This window comes from Stegostoma tigrinum, chromosome 14 (genome assembly GCF_030684315.1).
Source record: "Stegostoma tigrinum isolate sSteTig4 chromosome 14, sSteTig4.hap1, whole genome shotgun sequence".
Classification (NCBI taxonomy): domain Eukaryota; kingdom Metazoa; phylum Chordata; class Chondrichthyes; order Orectolobiformes; family Stegostomatidae; genus Stegostoma; species Stegostoma tigrinum.
The window spans coordinates 56,790,075-56,812,388 of record NC_081367.1 but is presented as its reverse complement, the minus strand read 5'-3'; the positions used below and the strand labels follow the sequence as shown (position 1 = coordinate 56,812,388).

Genomic DNA, 22,314 nt, shown 5'->3' with positions numbered 1-22,314 from the left:
TGGGAAACGCATGGACTAAAGACTGATTAACCCCCCTAATGGTATATGTTAAGGATATTAAAGGGCGTAGCTATAGAGATAATGGATGCACTGGTGGCAACAGACTCCTTAGATATTGGTAGTCACAGAGAATTGGAAAATTGCCAACGTAACACCTTTATTTGAAAAGGGAAGGAAACAAAAAGGTGCCAATAGGCCACTCAGATAACATCTGTTACTCGGATAATATTAGAGTCTATTATAAAGATGTAACAGCAGAGCATTTATAAATACACAATATGGTATATGATCAAACAAAGTCAGCTTGGCTTCATGATGGGGGAACCATACCTGACAAATTTATTAGAGTCATTTGAGAAGGTAATAAGCAAGATAGATAAAGGGATGTGGCGTATGTAAAAAAATTGGATTTTCAGAACGCAGTTGACAAGGTACTACACATGAGGCTGCTAAATAAGAACCATGGTATTGACTGTAGTATACGAGCATGTGTAGTGGATTGGCTAATGAATAGAATTTGTAATAACAGGGCAATTTCAGGATGGAAATCTGTAGCATGTAGGGTTTTACAGGCATCAATGCAAGGACTATAATTATTTACAACATATATTACTGATTTGGATGAGGAAAGTGAATGTACCAAAGACAAATTTATACATGACAGAATATAGGTGGGAAAGCAAGTGGTGAGGTTATGGGAGAAAGACAGGAAAGTGAATTTTAGGATTATTAGAGCAACCATGATCTCATTGAATGGTAGAGCAGTCTCAATGTTCTAAATGGCCTACTTCTGCGCCCATGTCTTAGTCCATAAGACTGTAAGAAATGGTAACAAGTGTAGGCCATTCTGCCCCTCAAGCCTGCTTTGGCATTCAATAGAATCATGGCTGATTTGGCAGGTCACACTCCCACTTCCCTGACCTTTTCCCATAACTCTTGGTGCTCTTACTGATTAAGAATCTATCTCAACCTGAAATGTACACAAGGACTCTGCCTTCACAGTTCTCTATGGTAACGGGTTCCAAAGACTCATAACCCTTTGAGAGAAGAAATTCCTCCACATCTCAGTCTTAAATTGGCACTCCTTTATTCTGAGATTTTGCTTTCTCATCCTGGATTCTCCCATGAGGGGAAACATCCTCTCAGCATTTACCCTGTCAAGCTCCTTAAGAATCCTATGTTTCGATGCGAACACCTCTCATTCTTCCAAATTCCAATCAGTAGTGTCCCAATCTGGTTAATCTTTACTCATAAGGCAATCCCTCCACTCTGGAGAGAATTCAAGTGAACATTACTTGAACAGACTCTGATGAAATAATATCTTTTCTTAAATAAGGGGATCAAAACAGGTGGCATGGTGGCTCAGTATTTAGCACTGTTGCCCCACAGGAGCAGGGACCCAGGTTTGATTCCACCCTCGAGCGACTGCGTGGAGTTTGCACATTCTCCCTATGTTTGCATGAGTTGTCTCCAGGTGCTCCAGATTCCTCCCACAGTATAAAATGAGCAGGTTAGGTGGATTGATCATGCTGGTTTGCTCATAGTGTCCTGGGATGTGCAGGCTAGGTGAATGAGCCATGGGGAATGCAGGGTATGGTGATAGGATAGAGGAGTGGGATGCTCTTCATACAGTTGGTTTGGACTCAGTGGGCTGAACGACCTGCTTCCACACAATGCTTTAGATATGGTCTCACTGATACATTTACAGCTGCAGTAAGTCTTCCCTACGTTTATACTCCAACCCCCATGAAATAAGGGCCAACATTCCATTTGGCTTCCTAATTGCCTGCCGGATCTGTGTGTTAGCTCTCTGTGTCAACTACCCTTTTAGTCTTATTGTAGACATTTAATAAGCTGTCATCTCAAAGGCAGGTAACGGAGATTTAGAAAGGGTGGTAGGAAGATCATCATGGCATGGTTCAGTTGAATGATCAGTATGAGATAGCAGAGCCGGGCCTAATGGCTGTCCAATAGTCAGTCATTTTCATTCTGGGAAGTCTCGCAGCAGTGATAGGTAAATGCAGAGAAATCGACTAGCCAGATAAATGGACTAGCTGGAGAAAGACAGCCTGGCTGGCCTCCATGTTAAGACGGGAATCAGCAGATAAAAATCCCAGATAATTAAAATAAATAGCAAGTTCTCGAATGGTAACCATTATTTGTACAAGAGCACAATAGACCCAAACTTAACAAAAAGATATATGCTCACAGGTACAAGAACACACACGCGCTAACATACAGACATAAAAAACAAATAGACGCTTTCTTCTCTCACTCCACCGGCTTAGCTCAGTATTAGGTAATATAATAGCAACTGATGTCACCAATTGTTTACTATTTGCTGTGAGTCGCCTATAAATTGAACAAAAAAAGCAGGTAAAATCCAAGGGAATGTTCGCAGTTGAATGCGCGCATTGAGCGTGCTTTAACCCCGAATTGCTGTTGTGGGGGGGAGGCGGGGGTTGGGTGAGAGCAGGGGGGGGTGAAGGTGTTGGAGTCGAGGGGGCGCTGGTCAGACAGTCTGTGTCTCCTTCCGTAACCCTAATACGTTGGGTAGTCGCTCTTTGACGCAGAGCTGCTGCTGGAGCCGGTATTTAAATAATGAATTGGCCAGGACCCACGTGATCTCTGATTCTGAATAATTCAGCGTGTTCGCCAGATCGCATCGCCCTCCTTCAATAAAACCAGCATCAAAGCGACCCTGAAGCAGTGCAAAGATGTGTGTTTTTACCTGAAACAATCCTTGACTAATCTTTTGGGGGGGTGGTGAGTGTATCTTTTTAAAATCGTTATCATTATGCTTTGTTTTTGTTCCATCCGCGGATGATGAGCCGAGCAGAGTCAATTTATTCTTTTATTAAATCTTGTTATTGTAGAGCAGAGATGTGTTATTTATTAGAAGCCGTTTATTGTTAAGGGAAACGCAGCCCCAGATGCATGTACCTGGCGCCTTGTTATTGATCACGCAGATTTTCTCTGCATGAACAGAACAGCACTGCAACAAACCCTTCAGTCATACAGTACGTCGTCATGCTTTTATCTAACCACATTGCAGTTTTCAGCAATATTTTAGCAAAACATCCTTCAAATATTAGAAAGAATTGGAATTTAATTTCTTTAGAAAAGCAGATCACAATATCTGAAGTACGTAATTCACGAGGCGGACGTGATATTGCTCAAGTTTGCAGTAACATTAGAAAAAGCAACATATCTGTCCTCTCACTCGTAAGGAAGTAGAGAAGCTGAAGTGATCCCTCCTGCACGCACTTCCATTCAGACGAAGGAGTCCCCAATCAGTCTCTCTTCAGAGGTGAGGACTTTCGGAGGTGTTTAGACTGTCCAGCAGTTTCTCTCCACCTGTTCAAGGAGCGGTGTTAGGGTGAAAAAGACTGCGAATATTCGGCACACAATTCATTGGCTGATCCCTGGTTCACCCTGAAACCGCCGAATCCGCCCACTTTCTCCCCAAGGGCCGTGCGCTGTCCCTGGTGCTGAAAGGCGAGACGAACGGGCCATCAAGACAAACAATTGTTAAAGACGGGGCCACTCCTGCCGTAGTATTCACGGATGGTGAGAAGATGTTCGATTTAGTTTGGAATCATTTAAGGGTTAATGAATGTTTTGGAGTCGGGTGTGTGTTTGGTTGGATACTGCAATGCATGCAGAGTGAATAAGATGAGTGCTGTGAGTCTCCTAAGGAGTTTAACAACCTGTCCCTATACTATTCTCAACAGTCAATGTAAATTTGACATTTTTCTCAACTGAACTGCATCTCGCCTTCCTAGGAAGAGCCTGTTTCTCCTGTTTGAAGATTGATTTTGTTTAGCTCTCCAAGGACTAAACTAGCAGCTGTTTCGCGTACTGAACTCTGCTTTGAACTAATTACACACATGAAGCCTTCAGATGTAGCTGTTGCGTATAACATCAGTATCTGTAGTATATGTGTATCTCTACATACATATCTCTCTTTATTCATTCGAGTGTTCAATTTCTTGCTCGTATAAAATATATATATACACTACTTTTACACTAAAATTTCAATGACAGATACGTATAAACCATTAGTTTGCAACTAAAGCATGAATTCTACATATAATTTGAATTATAGGTTTGGACTGGGATGATGGAAGGGCTATGCTTCTACCTTCTCTGCTCAGTTGCCTTTCCACATTGCTTCTAGTGAAGATCATATGTGGATCGTTCACATTCTGACAGTATCTTTTCTGCTCCCCCGCATTTCCCACACATCATTCATTGCCACTTTTACAGTCTTTCAAATCTGAATCACGATTCTTCCTAGTACCTTTTGTTCTTCTGTACATGTTCCATTTCAAATTATGCTCCCCAGATCCCAATAATTCCTAATAATTCCAACATACTAGATGGAATCTTATGGAGGTCTGAGTGAATGTGCTATGATGTGGTTTGTGGCAGAATCAGATGAAAAGTCCAGCATTATTGAATTCAACATCAGGAGAACTCATTCCATCTTTTTATGTTTTGCTGAGCAGCAGAGTAAGCTTCTTATTCACCAACAGGTTGCCAATTAGTTATACAGAGAAAATTGACTTGACCAATAACAATGCAGCAGGATTGTTGTTTGTTAAATGCACTGTTGATGGCCCAACTCCATATTTCACTTTGTGTCACTAAACTCACTTAAAAAGCTCAACATTGAGAAAACGTAACTTGAGAACTATAATGGATACCAGACAAATTCAGCTTGCTACTTGCTTCAAAGGACTTCAATGTTGGTTACTGGGCAACAATGTCTCAGGAAATATTCCATGGACCCTAGCACATGCATCCCAGCAGACATCTGCATGTGTTAGATTCCATTCACTAACAAGCCTCATGGCAGATCTCCAACACACTTACAGGATGTTTTTGCACTTTGGAATGCATCAGCAAAGACACTGTGCTCTAATGCTCTAATGCAACTAGTTCAGCGACTGGACCAGGCTGCATTTCAAGGTCCTTTGTTCAGTGTCATACTGAGCTGAGCTGAGTGTACAGAACATTCCTGCCTTGCATTGTCTTGCTTTGCCTCTTTGTGTTTTGCCCCTTCAATCAGAGATGTCAGGTTCATACTATCTCTATTTTGCCTTCTGTTTAGTGCAGACGTAAACGAGGAAGCTTTCATGTTGTTAACATGCTTCAGTAAAGCCAAGGGAGATAGCCTTTGCTTTTGGAGGCACCAACCCCTCCACTACACTTGGTACCTTTCCTTGCAAACATAAGAGAGTACACCTGCCCCCTCATGTCCCCTCTCACCTCCATCCAAGGACACAAACAATCCTTCCAAAGCTGGCAGCGACTCACTTGCACTTCATCTAACTCAGCCACCGTATCTGTTGCTCCTGACGTGGTCTCCTCTATATTGGGAAGACCAAATGCAGACTTGGGGATTGGTTTGTGGAGCATCTGTGCTCTGCACACACCAATCAACTGGACCTGCCAGTTGCCATCCACTTTAACTCCCCTCTCCCACTTCCCTGGTGACATGTCCATCATCCTTGGCCTCCACACTGTCAGAGTGACACCAGACATAAACTGTAGGAACAGCGCATCATATTTCACCTTGGGAGCTTACAGCCTAATGGACTGAATACTGGCTTCACCAGCTTCAAAATCTCTCTGCCTCCAACTTGTCTGTCTTCCTGCTCCTTATCCACTGACATGAAACCATTTCAAACCCTTATTGAAATGGCTTTCAATATCTCCACCCACCCCAACTCCTCAGATGACATGGCCATCCTTGGTTTCCTGCATTGCCACAATGATGCCAAAAGAAAGATGCAGGAACAGCATCTCATATTTCACTTGGGAACCCTGCAGCCCAAAGATATCAATGTGGACTTCACAGGCTTCAAAATCTCCCCTCCCCTGACTACATCCCAAAACCAGCCCAGCTAGTCTCCGGCTCACTAACCATTCCTTCCGCCTCAAGCCCCACCCCCATCTCCTACCCACTATCCTCATCCCGCCTCCTTGACCTGTCCGTCCTCCCTGGACTGACCTATTGGCTCCCTAACTCCCCACCTACATTCACCTTCATGGCTCTAACCCTGCCTCTTTGACCTGTCTGTCCCCTCTCACCCTATCTTCTCCTTTATCCATCTTCTATCCGTGTTCCTCTCTCTCCCTATTTATTTCAGAATTCCCTTCCCCTCCCCCATTTCAGAATAAGGGCCTCGACCCAAAACGTCAGTGTTCCTGCTTCTCTGAAGTTGTTGAGTCACTGATACAACAGGACATTCTTCACTAGTCGACATCAAGGGATTCTGTCTCAATATAAAATATCAAATACAAGTTTTACACTTACCTCAGCTAATGGCATACATCCATGCATTTTCTATCAGGAGTTACTGAAATTAATCTCAGGGAATGAGAAAAACATCTCCTGAGGTAATATTTCCTTACCCTTAATACACAGACAGGACAATAGCTGAACCTCAACAAAATCAGATCAATTCATTGCATACTGTGAGTTGAAATTATTTGACAGATGTCATTGGACAAGCTTTTAGAGGACCATGTTACCTCTTTTTAGATTGATAATTGCATGTGCAGAGTTTCAATCCTTTGCCCACAAAGTTACTTGAGGTACAAATTCAGAAGGACAACAGGCCATATTGAGTAATGGGAGACATGGCACTTCTATTTAGTCATAGAACAGTTACAGCACAGAATGAGGTCATTCAACATGTCTTTTTTTGCCACCTTCAAAGAGTATTACCTATTCTAATGATTTTTCCAAAGCTCTGCGTTTAATTTTTCTTCAGATAATAATTTGGTTCCCTTTTGAAAGCCTCTGTTGAACCTGCCTCCACCCACATTCTCAGACAGGACGTTCCAAACCCTAACCACTCACTTCGTTAGATGTTTTTAACCACATGTTGTCATTTGATATTGATCAATTTACTTTAAGGATTGTGAAATGTTCACTGAAAGGGAGGTAAATTAAGTTGAATTAGCGAAAAAGAGGGAAAACAAAGCTTTCATAATGAGAGAATGTTCACCTTTATTTGAATCTCTTAAAACAATTCACAATGAGATTTCATTTCTATTTTTATTCAATTTATTCAGACATATTGTTACACATTTCCAGGGCAGCTATTTCAGTCCTATATTTGTTCACTTTCTGAGCAAGAATTGGTTGGCATTTGTCACATTGTTAAATGTATTCATCTTTTCTCTGGACTTCGATTTCTAAGATTTCTTGTGGTGCAGTGGTAGTGTCTCTACTTCTAAGTCAGGAGACCAGCGTTCAAGTCTCACCAGACGTGCACAATAACGTGTCTGAAGAGTTTGAACAGAAAAAAAAACTAAGTCAAAGTTTCTGCGTGCATTCAATGTGTACTTAGTGTGCAAAAGCAGAGAATTTATCAACAAAGAGGTAGGTGTTAAGCTTAAATTTTGTTTCCATAAATTTCTTGGTAGATGAATGACAAATCATTGAACAACCAGTGGCAATTTCGAATTCATGAGAAGTTTCATCCTTGTCGTAAGCTGTAGAATGATTGACACATTAATGTTGGTGATTTTAGTTCACTCACCATCGTCATGATATACTGCTACCCACATGGGTGTTCCCCTTTGTTTGGGGTACAAGTCTACAGGCTAAGAACTGGAAAATAGGACTAGAATAGATAGGTGTGGACATGCTGGGGCAAAGAGCTTCTTTCTCTGGGAATGGGTTGGAAGGCAAAGCTGGAGTCTGTTTGAGTATGTAAGAGAGTAAACTTACTGGTGCAGCAAACACTGCGAAACTTAAAAAAAAACTAAGTAGAGATGGCTGGCCAGATAATATGTTGTAGTTTTATGATGTGGGAGCTAGCTGATCTCATTGAGAATGGCAGTGACCACATCAGCAGCAAGTGTTGCATGCTGGAGGAGCCCTAGCTCAAAATTGATGACTGTCAGTGAGGCAGATAGAGGGACCCTGCAGACAGGAACACAGGAGCCGTTGCCCTTGACATTGTCCCACAGGTATGATGCACTCGCTCCCTGTGTGGATGAGGAACGGGAGTGCCAGAAGATTGAGCCAACTGACCATGGCACCATGGTCCAGGATGCCATTTAGGAGGGGGGAGCAAAAAAACAGATTGTAATTGTAGGGGATTCCATCATCGGGGGATAGACAGTATCCTTTGCGAGCAGCATAGAGACTCCCACATGGTGTGTTGCCTGCCCGGTGCCAGGGTGCGAGACATTTCTGATCAGCTTAAGAGGATGCTAGAGAGGGAGGGGGAGGATCCAGTTGTTGTGGTCCACGTAGGTACCAACAACATAGGCAGGACGAGGAAAAAAGACCTGTTTTGGGATTATGAAGGAACAAAATTAAAAAACAGATCTTCCAGGGTCATAATCTCTGGATTGCTGCCCGAGCCACGTGCAAATTGGTACAAGGAGGCGAAGATCAGGGAAGTAAACATGTGGCAAAAAGAGTGGCGTGGGAAAGAGGGATTCTTTTTCATCAGGCACTGGCATCAGTTCTGGGACAGAAGGGGTCTATACCACTGGAATCGACTCCACCTGAACAGGGCCAGGTCCAGTGTTCTGGCAAAAAGGGTAAATAGCGTGGTTAATAGGACTTTAAACTAGTAAGTAGCGGGGAAGGGAGAAGTAAGCGTAGAGAGACAATAACAATTAATGTAAGGCAAAGCAGCAGGTTAGCAAGTGACGAGAAAGCTTCAACTCCATTGAAAATTAGGGAAGGAGAACTCAGGGGAGGTAATAGGACCCAAAAAGAAGGTGCAAAAATTGGCATAAGGGCACTTTAGCTGTTTGCTTGGAGCACTTGAAACAAGATGGATGAGTTGACGGTGCAAATCATGGCAAATGGGTATGATTTAGTGGCCATTACACAGACATGGTTACAGGATGGTCATGACTGGGAGTTAAATATCCAGAGGTATCAAACTGTTCAGAAGGACAGACAGGAAGGTAAGGGAAGGGTGTTGCTCTGATTTTTAAGGATGTGGTGGTGAGAGATGATATAGGTTCTACTGAACAAAACGTTGAATCCATTTGAATGGAAATTAAGAATAGCAGGGAGAAGAAGTCACTGTTGGTGTGGTCTATAGGCCACCAAATAATGACATTGTGGTGGAGCGGGCAATAAACATAGAAATAACTCATGCATGTAAAAATGGTACAGCAATTATCATGGGGTATTTTAACCCACATATTGATTGGTCAAACCAGGTCGGTTATGGCAGCCTTGAGGAGGGATTCATAGAATGCTGTGAACAATGTGTAATGGAACCTACGAGGGACCAAGCTATCCTAGGTATAGTCCTGTGTGATGAGGCAGGAATAATTAATGATCTCACAGTTAGAGATCCTCTGGGAAGGAGCGATCACAGTATGGTCAAATTTAAAATAAAGATGGAGCGTGAAAGTTAAATCCAGTACCCATGTCCTGTGCTTAAGCAAAGGAGAAAACGGAGGGATGAGGGAGGAGTTAGCTAAGGTAGGGAGCAAAAACTTTTCAATGGATCAATTGAGGAACAGTAGAGGACTTTCAAAACAATTTTTCACAGTGCTCAGCAAAAGTATATTCCAGTGATAAGGAAGAACTGTAGGGAAAGAGAGAGCCAGCCATGGATGTCTAAGGAAATAAAGGAAAGTACCAGAATGAAAAAAAAACACACACAAAAAGCAAAGAGTAGTGGGAAACTAGTAGACTGGGAAATCTTTAAATGCCAACAGAAAGCCACAAAAAATGTTATAAAGAAAAGTCCGATACATTATGAGTAAGCTAGCTCCAAATATAAAAAACAGGCAGCAAAAGTTACTATAAATAATTAAATCGTAAAAGAGTCACAAAGGTAAACATTGGTCCTTTAGAGGATGAGAAGGCCAATTTAATAACTGGGAATGAGGAAATAGCCAAGACATTAAACAGTTATTTCATGCCAGTCTTCACAGTGGAAGACACAAATAACATGCCGAAAAACTAATGGGACAAAGTTTATAGCACGTGAGGACCTAGAAACTATTATTATCTCTAAGGACGCAGTGCTGGGCAAGCTGCTGGGGCTAAAGGTAGAAAAGTCTCCTGGCCCTGATGAAATGCATCCCAGGGTACTAAAAGAGGTGATAGGGGAAATAGCAAATTCACTAGTAATTATTTACCAAATTTCAATGGAATCTGGAGTGGTTCCCACAGATTGGAAAACACCCAATGTGATGCCACTGTTTAAAAAAGGAAGTAGACAAAAAGCAGGTAACTACAGGCCAGTTAGCTTAACTTTGATAGTGGGGAAAATGCTCGAATCTATCATTAAGGAAGAAATAACAAGACATCTGGATATAAATTGTCCCATTGGAAACACCCAACATGGGTTCATGAAGGGTAGGTCATGTTTAACTAATTTGGTGGAATTCTTTGAGGACATTACTTGCATCATGGACAATGGGGAACCTGCAGATGTGGTGTATTTGGATTTCAAGAAGGCATTTGACAAGGTGCCACACCAAAGGCTGCTCGATAAGATAAAGTTGCATGGTATTACAGGTAATGTATTGGCATGGATAGAGGATTGGTTGACCAGTAGAAAGCAAAGAGTAGGGGTAAATGGGTGTTTTTCTGATTTGCGGTCAGTGGCTAGTGGTGTGCCCTAGGGATCAGTGTTGGGACCGCAATTGTTTACAACTTACGTAGATGATTTGGATTTGGGGACTAAGTGTGATGTGTCAAAATTTGTAGATGACACTAAGGTGAGTAGTAGAGCAAAGTGTGCAGAAGACACTGAAAGTCTGCAGAGGGATAGAGATAGTCTAAGTGAGTGGGCAAAGGCCTGGCAGATGGAGTACAATGTTGATAAGTGTGAGGTCATCCATTTTGGTAGGAATAACAGCAAAATGGACTCTGTTTTAAATGGTAAAAAATGGCAGCATGCTGCTGTGCAAGGGGACTTGTGTGTCCTTGTGCACGAATCGCTGAAGGTGGGATTACAGGTGCAGCAGGTAATTAAAAAGTCAAATGGAATTTTATGTGTCATTGCTTGAGGGATGGAGTTTAAATACAGGGAGGCTATGCTACAGCTGTATAGGGTCCTGGTGAGGCCACACCTGGAATACTGTGTGCAGTATTGGTCTCCCTACTTGAGAAGAGATATACTAGCACTGGAGGAGATGCAGAGGAAATTCACTCAGTTGATTCCAGAGTTGAGAGGGTTGGATTATGAAGAGAGACTGAGTAGACTGGGCATATACTCATTGGAATTCAGAAGAATTAAGGGAGTTCTTATAGAAACATATAAGATTATGAAGGGAATAGATAAGATGAAGACAGGGTGGTTGTTTCTGCTAGCAGGTGAAACTAGGACTAGAGGGCTTCGCCTCAAAATAAGGGGAAGCAGATGTAGGGCTGAGGGCAGGAGGAACTTCTTCACCCAAAGTGTTGTGAATCTCTGGAATTCCCTGCCCAGTGAAGTGGTTGAAGCTACCTCACTGAATGTTTTTAAGGCAAGGATAGATAAATTTTTGAACAGTAAAGGAATTAAGGGTTATGGTGAGTGGGCAGGTAAGTGGAGCTGAGTCTTAAAGATCAGCCATGATCTTATTAAATGGCAGGGCAGGCTCCAGGGGCTAGATGGCCTACTCCTGATCTTAGTTCTTATTTCTTAGGTTTCCATGTTGTAAAACTTTATGTCTCTGCAAGTAATCGGGGCACTATGGCACTTTTTTCTGAACTTTTCTTTTCACTTATTTCACTTTCCACTTACCTAGGGAATGGCAAGAATTTGATTGGTATCAGTACTCAGCAAGGCAAAGTCCTGACCTGACATTGCTTGTCAATCACAGTTTTACAACATCAATGGTGGCACCTGGAGATCTGATACTACAGAGTTGTGTACTACGATGATTGACAACACTCTGGATAATTTGAGTACGGTCAGGGGTTGTGGTGAGGATTATGTTTGTGAGCAGGAGCAGTTGGGAGCAAGGACAAGCTAGAAAGTTGATATTATAATGTTGACTGCCAGCATGACCAACATATTATGAATAAATTCACTGTCACCAATCCTTCCTATTGATATTAATCAAGCTAGTGATACTAAGTGCAGAAGGGTGGCCGTGTAATATATTCAGCAGAAGATCGGCACTGTCTTTATTTTAATAGTAAAGAACTGTTACATTTTCCTCAATAGCTAGTTACATCGTATCTAAGATATATGGTTGCCACTTATGAAAGACCAGGTTCAACTTTAGATTAAGTACGTGCTGTCAACGCTAAAACAATCACTGAACCAATATTTTGGACCAGCAATTCAACTCTTATTGAACAAATGTATAACTGAATCCTTCAGGAACAGTTCTTTATTTCCTCAAACTTATCTTGTGGGGCTTATCTTGTGATGTCAGTTAACCTTTTTCAGACATTAAATTTCTTATACAACAGTTTTATTTTCCCAGTTGAGCACCAGCAGTTGTAGTATGGGGCCCTCAACTGATGATTAAGTGGCAAATTAAATACTTTAATTAGCTGCCACGAGGGATGGCCACCTGCAAGATTTCATAGCCCAGACTGAGTCAAATGGAGGTGGGGAAGGTGGTGCAACGTCTTCTGTGCATTCCCTACTGGTCTCCAAGCTCAGTTGAAGTACGTCACTACTATTTCAGAGGCAATAATGTTCTGCATTTACAAATGGTTCTAAACACTATGTTGGTAATTTCAAGTCAACAGCAACCACTATTTTATAAAGGAACTGAACGCAATTAAAGTGATTACTACTTTCCACTTTGAATTAGTTGTGGGGATTGAACCAGAAATATGTCTTTCGAGGGATTAATATAGCTATTGATTTAGATGAAGTGCTTTTACTGAAGCTTTGTTATATTTATCCAAGGAACAATCAGAAATGGAATTTTCTGCCATTTTCTTTTGTCCTGGAGCAGATTTTGACTTTCTGGCTTGGATACAGTATTATCATTCCAGATCAGCTACCTTGTATGGAAAATATCCAGCTTTCATTTCCAAATAGCAAAGGGAAGCTAATTGACAATGCCAGGTACACAGCTGGAAGGCATGTTGAAATACATCCCCAACTATTCCCAGATAGCCAGTCAGGGTCAAATACATTTAAAGACAGCAGAAGTAAGCAATACCTAAGGCATAGTGCTGCTGGCAGACTGTTTTGAAAGGATTTACCAGAGTGATGACTCCAAAAGGTGGAGACAGTCTTCCCCTGAAGATGTGCATGTATATGGTCACACAGCAATCATGAAAGTAATGCACAGTGAAATAAGAAGGCCACACAAAACCAAAGAGAATTCGAAGGAAAATTGAACAGTTACAGGGAGAGACCAAATTAGTGAATTATTTCCTTTAAAACAAAGATAAGTGCCAATTTAATTACTGTTCACAAAATTGGGAAGGGATTTGGTAAAGGAATAAAGATGAAACTGTAAGAAGGAACTGTTTTAGTGTGTATGACAAGAAATTTATTTCATGTGCAACTAATTAGCAAAAAACACAGAAGGGAATGATTTGGAGAAGTTTTCACTTGTGAATTATGATGATTTGGAATTTACTGTGGGAAATATTGAATGACACAGATTCTCAAGATATTTACAAAGTGATTGGATAAACGCTGGAAGGCAAAAAGTGCTGTGGGAAAAGAACAGGGAGAATAAGACCAAATGTATAGGCACTTCAAACGGCCAGCACAAAGCATGTTAGGCTGAATGGTTTTGATCCGTGCTTTATCACTTTATGCAGAAGGTGGGAAGCAGGAAGCTTTTCAAGGTAAATGAAAACAGAAAGTGCTGGAAATATTCAGCAGGTTTGGCAGCATCTGTGGAAAGAGAAACAAAGCTAATATTTTGACTCTGATAAGGCTTCTCCAGAACTAAAGATAGAAATACGAGTGGGCTTAAACTATTGAAAGGAGAAGAAAGAAGAAGAAGAAAGGGGAAAGCCAGGGGTACAGAGGACGGAAAAGATTAAATGACAAAGATGTCATAGTATAAAAAAAAGGATAGTTATAGTTATAGTAAAGAGCAAAGCATATGACCAGACTGAGTGTGAGTAGCAGAAGATTAAACATTTCTCTCTGAAAGCAAAACATGAAAACCATGATTTGTGTTTAATCTGGACATATGCCTCATTTCATTGCTACAGCTATTATCGTTCACTTTGTCTTTTGTTCCACGATATCTTTGTCATTATTGTTGATACCCATTGAATTTCTACTTTCTTCAAAGCTGAAAAAATGTATCTGCTGAATATTTAGGCATTTTCTGTTTATGTTTCAGATTTCCAGTTTCTCTAGCATTTAGCATTTCTATTTAAGGTAAGCATGTTACTATTCTTTATGGAGTTAGGAGAATTGGCAGAAGCTTTCAACTGCCCAGGTCTCTCTCTTCCCCTCCCCATCCCGTCACGTCTCTAGCACCTCTATTCAAGACCTTCTAGAATTCTAATTCCCCAACTTACTTTAATGTCAAGCGGCTGGACAAAGATGTCTTCAAACCTCCTCTCGTTCATTTCACTGCAGCTGTGTGTTTATAAGTCTTGGCAATTAAAGCCAATTGTGGGTTTACACTACGTCTGTTGAACTGTAGGACCTTCTTTATGATGAAGTGGGGGACCACTTTGCAAAACAAAGCACCTCCACTCAGTGCATATGATATTTCAACATACCATTTGACTGTTGTACTTACAATTCAGTTCTAGGATTGCTGCAGCTTCCCTTTGGAAGCCCAACACAAGCTGGAGGAACAGCACTGTTCCCTTTCTGAGGCAACTTCTAGCCTCCAGGATGCAGGATTAAGCTCAACAACTCCGAACTCTTATTCCGTTTTGATTATACACCCCTTCCCCAGTGTATTATTTGCAACGTTTTGCTTTTAGCAAATTTGACCTAGCTGTGCTCGTAACACCTACCACATAACTAGGTTACTTCACTAAAACCATTGCTTTTGAACTTATGTTCTGTGACATCTGTGATCTCTAACTCCTTCACCCTTTAGCTTTTCCTGCACCTTCCCTTGTCTTCTCTTCCTTTTTTTTCCCTAAAGTATCCATCCATCACTTCCCCATGGTCCCCTAAAGAAGGTAAATATTGATGCCACAGATGCTGCCAGACCTGCTGAGTTTTAAAATGAGTTCTGTTTTTATTTCAATTCTCCATCTTCTGAAGTACATTGCTCTTGTTGAGGGTTTGCTGGGAATTGAACTGTTCTCCATGCATCAATGTTGGTCGTATATACTCATTCAATAAATTGAAATAAATTTCCCTCTTTGTCAATAGAATAATTTATGAGCCATATAGTTTGTCAGACCATTTGCAAAAGCTGCATCTTTGATAAATTGCTTATTAATCATTGACAATAGCCAGCTCCCTCTCACCTTTTGTATCCTCACATCTGTGTATTGATTTTTAAGAGTACTTTACAAAGGAAAAATGTTGTTTCTTTAGTTAATTAAAGTGCTCGGACTTTCATGTTAATGAAATTGCACATCTGAATGTTTCTAGCATGCTTCATTCCATTTTCTCATTCTTTCTTTGAAATAGCAACTGCATCCTTCCCTATCAGACCCATCTGTCTCTGCCAACTCTCTTTGTTTATCTTTTAAAACATCTCTTTGACAGTGTTCTGAAAAATGGGCTGAGCCCAGACAGTGGGACCTAATTTTGTGATGGATTTGTGTCAGTTTCACTTCAGAAGAATCTGTCAAGAAAAAAATTGCCAACACAATTAACAATGAAGTGGCTACACTTCTATGGACATAAAACTCAATGGAATGATTGTATCATTCCGAAAAATAACAATGAAGAAGTATTGGTTCAAATGTGCAGAGCAATGGGTGCAACCCATTTGGAGTTTCTATTTTCAGTTCTGGACATGTATTTCATAAAGACAAGTTGGTCTTGGGTAGGTTGCTGCACAGATTAATCGGTCCCTTCCTGAATTGTGTCACCAGGATGCAGTTCTTTCATGATCAGAGATAATGGGAACTGCAGATGCTGGAGAATCCAAGATAACAAAGTGTGGAGCTGGATGAACACAGCTGGCCAAGCAGCATCAAGATGCTTGACCTGCTGCGTTCATCCAGCTCCACACTTTGTTATCTGCAGTTCTTTCATTATAGCTTAGCTAGAAATTTATAAAGGTTAAATATAACTTTTTGCATTCAAAATCACTATCGATGGATGGCAAAATTACATGTAATTTTGTTTTTACCCTGTCATTATGGCCTGCGAAAGTAAAGTGTGGCCCACTTAAGGCAGTGATGAGATGAAATTCTCTTTCTCCAACTGCCCTAATTCTTAAGAATGACCTTCCTCAAAAGGCAGAGCTAACAGAAATCTGAATCTTGCATTTTATCGACAAAGTCCAAGATGCATCAAGTTTGTTTTTTGGAGGGGTTTCTACTGTGGGGCCTAATGAATTTTCTCACTGTATCTTACCAAACATGTCTTGTTACCCATCCATTCTTGCCCTAAGGCAGCAGCCATATCTGATTTCAGACTCACCCTAACACTTGCCATTCCCAGAACAACTCTGCATTATGTGGATATCCCTGAATTTATTGACATCCCTAGCACCCGCATCATCATTAAACACCTATCTTGTATCTTGACAAACACTGTCTGTCTGGAATGTGCTGCAAGATTTCTGAAACTTGCCCTGGATATGGCCAACAGGTGAAAATTGGAACCTTGATTTTTGGGCATGGAGCTGGAGGTCCTGCTGGACAGAACAGTGCAGATATGGGACTTTCTTTTCCTGCAGGAACAGCAGTGGAATACATGACACCAGACAATTGCAGCTTTGTCCAATGTTACCACCTGGAATTCTCAGCTCTAAAGAAGGTCAATGTCCTTCTCCACTCCATTAGCATAAGCACCATCTTTTCTCAGATATCTTACTTACACACTGCCTCAGCTATTGTACTCACCTCTGACCAAAGCTCATGCTTGACCACTTTCACCATTGCCTACAATACTTCCCTCGCACCTTATCACCCACTGCAACCCTAACTTATTTTTCACATGTATGCCCTGCTACCTTCAAACATCTGTGCATGATTGCCAGGAACTTCTGTCTCTGCATTCTTTACCACTGGGTCATTAAGCCTATATTGCCTGTCCCTATCCTTTCTGCCAAAATACATCACCTCACACTTCACTGTATCTGTCACTTGCCCGTTCACGCTGCTAGTCTAGCCATACTCTATAGTACTTAAGTGATACTATCCTCACTGTTTGCTACATCCAAACTTTGATGTAATTGGCAAATGTTGAAGATTTATCATGTATTTCGTGCCAAGGCATTTATACATATCTTTAAAAAAGAAGTTATTGTTGCACTAGCCCTTGGGGAACACCGTCATCTACTATCCTTCATTCTGAAAACAACCATCCATCTCAACTTACAGATTTTTGTATTTAGGTTTGTTTTTTATTATTTTCCAACTGCCACTGACCCTCCAATTTTACGAGATTCTAGTTTTTTTTTAAAATTAGACTTTTATGTAGCAATTTGCCAGATATTTTCTTAAAATTCAACCATTCAAAATCCAATGCATTCCTTTCACCAACCTCCACTGTTACTTCATCAAATAATTCAAATAGATTCATCAAGTAGAAGCTTGATCAACTGTTTACAATACTGTGTTGGCTCTCCTTAATTAACTCAAACCTTTCCTAACCCCTGTGATAGAGAGACTCTGAGGAGTCAGGAGGTGAGCCCTTTTGTTGATATTCCTCTGAAACATTTCTGAATGTAGTCACAAGGGTGAATAGCTTTTTTAAGACCCAGATTGCAGTCTGTGATAGAGTTGTCAAACATGCCAGCTCATAGGAGGAGAATCCCCACATATCCAATACTGTCTCATGTAATGATATTTAGTTAATTATTTCTGACAATCCTATTCCCAGTGTACCTTTGACTTTGTGCTGAAGCTGAATATTTTCTGGGCTATGATCCTGGCGATAGAAAATTAAACACATACAAGACTTTATTGCTACTGGCTTTTCTAATAATTCTTTCCATGTGTTCGCTTTTTTTTGGGTCAAGCCTCCCCATCTGTTTAGTTCTGCCTGTGGGGAAATTAAGTCCTGAGATTGACCCTGTTTTATGCAGATCAACAGTTTTCAGTCAGCCTCAACAAACCACTCTCATCAAGAAAGGGAACCATTAGCTACAGTTCGTGTTTTTGGTCATTGTGCAATGAATTGTGTTGGAGGTGCGACAAAAACTATGGTTGAGAACGAGTTGAACTGAGTTTTAATGATCTGGACAGTCAATGATGAACCTCTCATACGATGAGTGACTGGACTGGCCCCTGTCCTGCTGCGCTGATAGAAACTGAGCAAATATAGGGGAAGCCCATGATCTTGCATCCCAGGAAGCAATGAGTGTTGGAATGGATTTGGGGAGATAAATTGACTTTGGGGAAAAATGGAGCTGGCAGGTGAGAGAACTGGAATTTCCAGGATGAGCAGGTTTCCTTGTGAAGAAACTTTAAACAGGCTAGTTTTGTTTCCATTGGAATTTAGAAGAGTGACAGTGAAATGTGATCAAAGCGAATAAGATCTTGAACAGTTCTTGACATGGTAGGTGTGGAAAGCATAATGTCCCTATTGAGGCTGACTCGATTACCCTCTCTGGCAATGCATTCCACGCCCCTACCACTCTCTGAGTAAAAAACCTACCACTGACGTCTCCCCTGTATCTACCTCCACTCACTTTAAAACTATGCCCGCTCATACTAGCGACCTTCACCCTCGGAAAATGTCTCTGGCTGCCCACTCTATCTATACCTCTGATCACTTTGTACACCTCTATCAAGTTACCTCTCATCCTTCATCATTCAAAAGACAAAAGTCCCAGCTCTCTCAACCTTTTCTCATAAGATCGTCCCGCCATTCCAGGCAACATCCTGGTAAATCTCCGCTACACCTCTTCTGAGGCTTCCACATCTTTCCTGTAATGAAGCAACCAAAACTGGACACAATACTCCAGATGTGGCCGAACCAGGCTTGTGGATAGCTGGAGCCTAAAATCATGGCGCTTGAACTCAATCCCTTTATTAATGAAAGCGAACACAACATATGCCTTCTTAACAACTCTGTCCACCTGGCAACTTTCAGGGAACTGTGAACATGAACGCTAAGATCCCTCTGCTCCTCCACACTGCCAAGAATCTTTACGTTAACCCTGTATTCTGCTTTCAAGTTTGTCCTACCAAAATGAATCACCTCACACTTTTCAGGGTTAAACTCCATCTGCTATTTCTTAACCCAGCTCTGTGTCCTATCAATGTCCCTTTGTAACTTAGAACAGCCCTCCACACTATTCACAACTCGATCCACCTTTGTATCATCTGCAAACTTACTAATCCACCCTTCCACTCCTACATCCAAATCATTTACAAAAATCACAAATAGAAGAGGACCCAAAACAGATCTTTGTGGTACACCACTCGTAACTGAGCACCATGTTGAATATTTTCCGTCCACTACCACCCTTTGTCTTCTAAGGGTCAGCCAATTCTGAATCCAATCTGCCATATTTCCCCCTATCCCATGCCTCCTTATCTTCTGCGTGACTCTACCATGGGGAACCTTATCAAACGCTTTACTTAAGTCCATGTATACCACATCCGTTGCTCTACGTTCATCCACGTGTTTGGTCACTTTTCAAAGAACTCACTCAGGTTTGTGAGGCATGATCAACCCCTCACAAATCCATGCTGACTACCATAGATCAAACTGCCTTTCCAAGACATCATAAATCCTTTCTGTCCAATAATTTGCCCACCATTGACGTAAGACTAATTGACCTGTAATTTCCAGGGTTATCTCTATTCCCTTTTTTGAACAAGGGAATGACGTTTGCCACTGTCCAATCTTCCGACATTATATCCGTGGACAGTGAGGATGAAAAGATCATCATGAAAGGCCCTGCGACCTCTTCCCTCGCTTCGCGTAGTATCCTTGGATAAATCCTATCAGGCCTGTGGCACTTACCTATCTTCAATTTCCTCAAAATTCCTAGTACATCTTCCTTACTAACATCAACCTCCTCTACCTACATGCCTGTTGAATAAAATAAAGGTGACATAACATCTTAGTCACTCACAAGAGGTCTGCAGTGAGTGCTCTTAAAGTTCACAGAAGATCATAAAGCTTGATGACTCATGACTGCTGCACACACAAATGAAAAAAAACCACATACTTACAAATGCAAAAACACACACATGTTCAACAATTTATACCCACAGACAAATACAGGTTTGCATTCAACCAAATGAAATGCGCATAAATCAAGGGATGATAATATTCTTAATTTATTTCTTCTGATTCTTTAAGTTCCCTAAAGAATGTGCAGGTTTAAGTAGCAGGGTCACTGCAATCACATCACAGGTCCGCCTCTATAGGTTGTAGACAGCACCATTGTAAGTACCTCTGTACTGGGACTGTTAGGTAGATTGCATGAGCTGCTTTTATTGGCTAATATTCAGAGTGTGAGTGAAATATAAAGGAAGAGAATTGAATTTGCATTTATATTATTCCTGGGACTCTCCAAAATGCTTTATGTTGTAGAATTGCTATATGAAGTATAGTTAGTGTTGTGTTGATGGATTAAACATGGAACCAGTTTTATACACAGTATGATTCCACAGACAGCAGTAAGATAAATGACCAGATAATCTGTTCTTTCATCATATTAGTTGAGGGATAAATATTTGCAAGCACATGGGAAGTGGAGGAAATGTTCATTTATCTTCCTTAAATAGTGCCATGGGATAGCTCATGTCCATCTGCATGGGTATTTTTATATGATTGTAGAATGATACAATGCAGACAGAGTCCATTCAGGCTATCATGTTTAATCTGGCCTGCAAAAGATCTAATCAGTGAGCCACGTTTCCCAGCTATTTCTGTATTTCTACCTAAATCTTTCCTTTCAAATATTTATCCAAATATCATTTGAAAGTTAGTATTGAATCTGCTTTCATCATGTCTCCTAACAGCAAATTCTAGATCATAACAACCAGCTGAGTAAAAATAATCCTCCTCAACTTCCTTGTTGTTCTTTTGCCTAATAGTTACCGACTCTCATGCCAGTGGAAATAAGTTCCCCTGTTTGAGAAATGAGATGACGAGTATCAGTAAATGAAGATCATATTGCTCTTGTGAAATCTTACCTGTATACTCCATTGCTCTCCCAATTTTCATGTCTTCGAAATACCACAAAAGTAAAGACGTTTCTATTTTGACTTCGTCATTGGAAATTCTAGATGTTATACCTAAAAATCGCGGCCAAAATCACATGTCCATAGCCTAGAAATGGAAAATGCCTCTGCCAGAACTTTTTGTTTTCAGTTATATGAAACAGTCAATCTCCGTTGTACGGCTTATAAGGTTGACTTTAAATGAGTTGGAATCACTCCACTTTTTTGTAACAATTTATTGATTGTGATTGACTATATATCATTACAATTGAACTCAATGTGGTGAAGATCTGGTCTGTTTTAACTGAGGGTGTAAATTGTCCCACATTCCAGGAGTGTGACTCTGGTATAAGTAAAGATAAAGTCTCCATAATCCGACCAGATCATTAGTGAAAGAGGGATGGCCAGTGGTGGCTTAACCTGAGGATCACCATGCTTCAAGCAAGAGGAGAGTGTATGATGGAGAATCCTTTATGGTAACCTTGGTTGATGCAGAAATTGAACCCTTGTTGTTGGCGCTGATCTGCATCACAAACCAGCCACCCAGCCAAATGAGCACTATTAGTAAAGGCAAAACACTTTAACCCATTTCTTCTAATGTCTTGAATCTGAAATACCAATCCATGAGTTAGATGGAGATTGGTTGGTAGAATTCCTTCTTCTGGATCAGAAGGCTGTGGGTCCAGCTGAATGTCAACTGGTTGCTACAATCAAAACAAGACTTCTTTTCTCCTGAAGTGATCCAGTGATAAAGTTTTGCATCATCTGCAAATTTGGAAATATTACAGTTAGTCCCACATTTAGATTTTTTAAAAAATCAACCTATTCTATGTTCTATTCAGGGATGCCATCCCAGGCATTCCTTGGGTTGTGAAAAGGACCTGGAATCTGTTTGCAAGTCAATTTGCGTGGTCATACTTTATAGTTTAAGCAAGTCCTTCCCATTTTTATGCTCCAAAGAAACAAAAAATAAATTGGAACCTATTTAGAGATTATAAGGTGCCCATGGACAGAAAAGTCTCCTCAGTGGTAATCTTAAGATCATGAGTTCTGAGTTGTGTTGTTACCTGAATCTGTTTTACACAACTTTATTGATGAAGAATTACTCA

The 22,314-nt window shown here is 40.9% G+C and overlaps 1 protein-coding gene across 6 annotated transcripts in view; it reads left to right on the top strand.

Moving 5' to 3' along the window:
- The first annotated feature begins 2,575 nt into the window (after positions 1-2,575).
- The window catches only part of LOC125457680 (probable cationic amino acid transporter), an 86,300-nt gene continuing 66,561 nt past the window's right edge, over positions 2,576-22,314 (top strand). For 4 of the 6 annotated variants that reach the window (XR_007248672.2, XR_007248671.2, XM_048542233.2 and 1 more), the window contains exon 1: positions 2,576-2,766. The gene's annotated coding sequence lies outside the window, so the exon portion shown is untranslated. Of the gene's footprint in view, positions 2,767-3,201; positions 3,571-14,271; positions 14,310-22,314 lie in introns of those variants that run through there. The other 2 variants (XM_048542231.2, XM_048542232.2) reach the window with 2 other exon arrangements.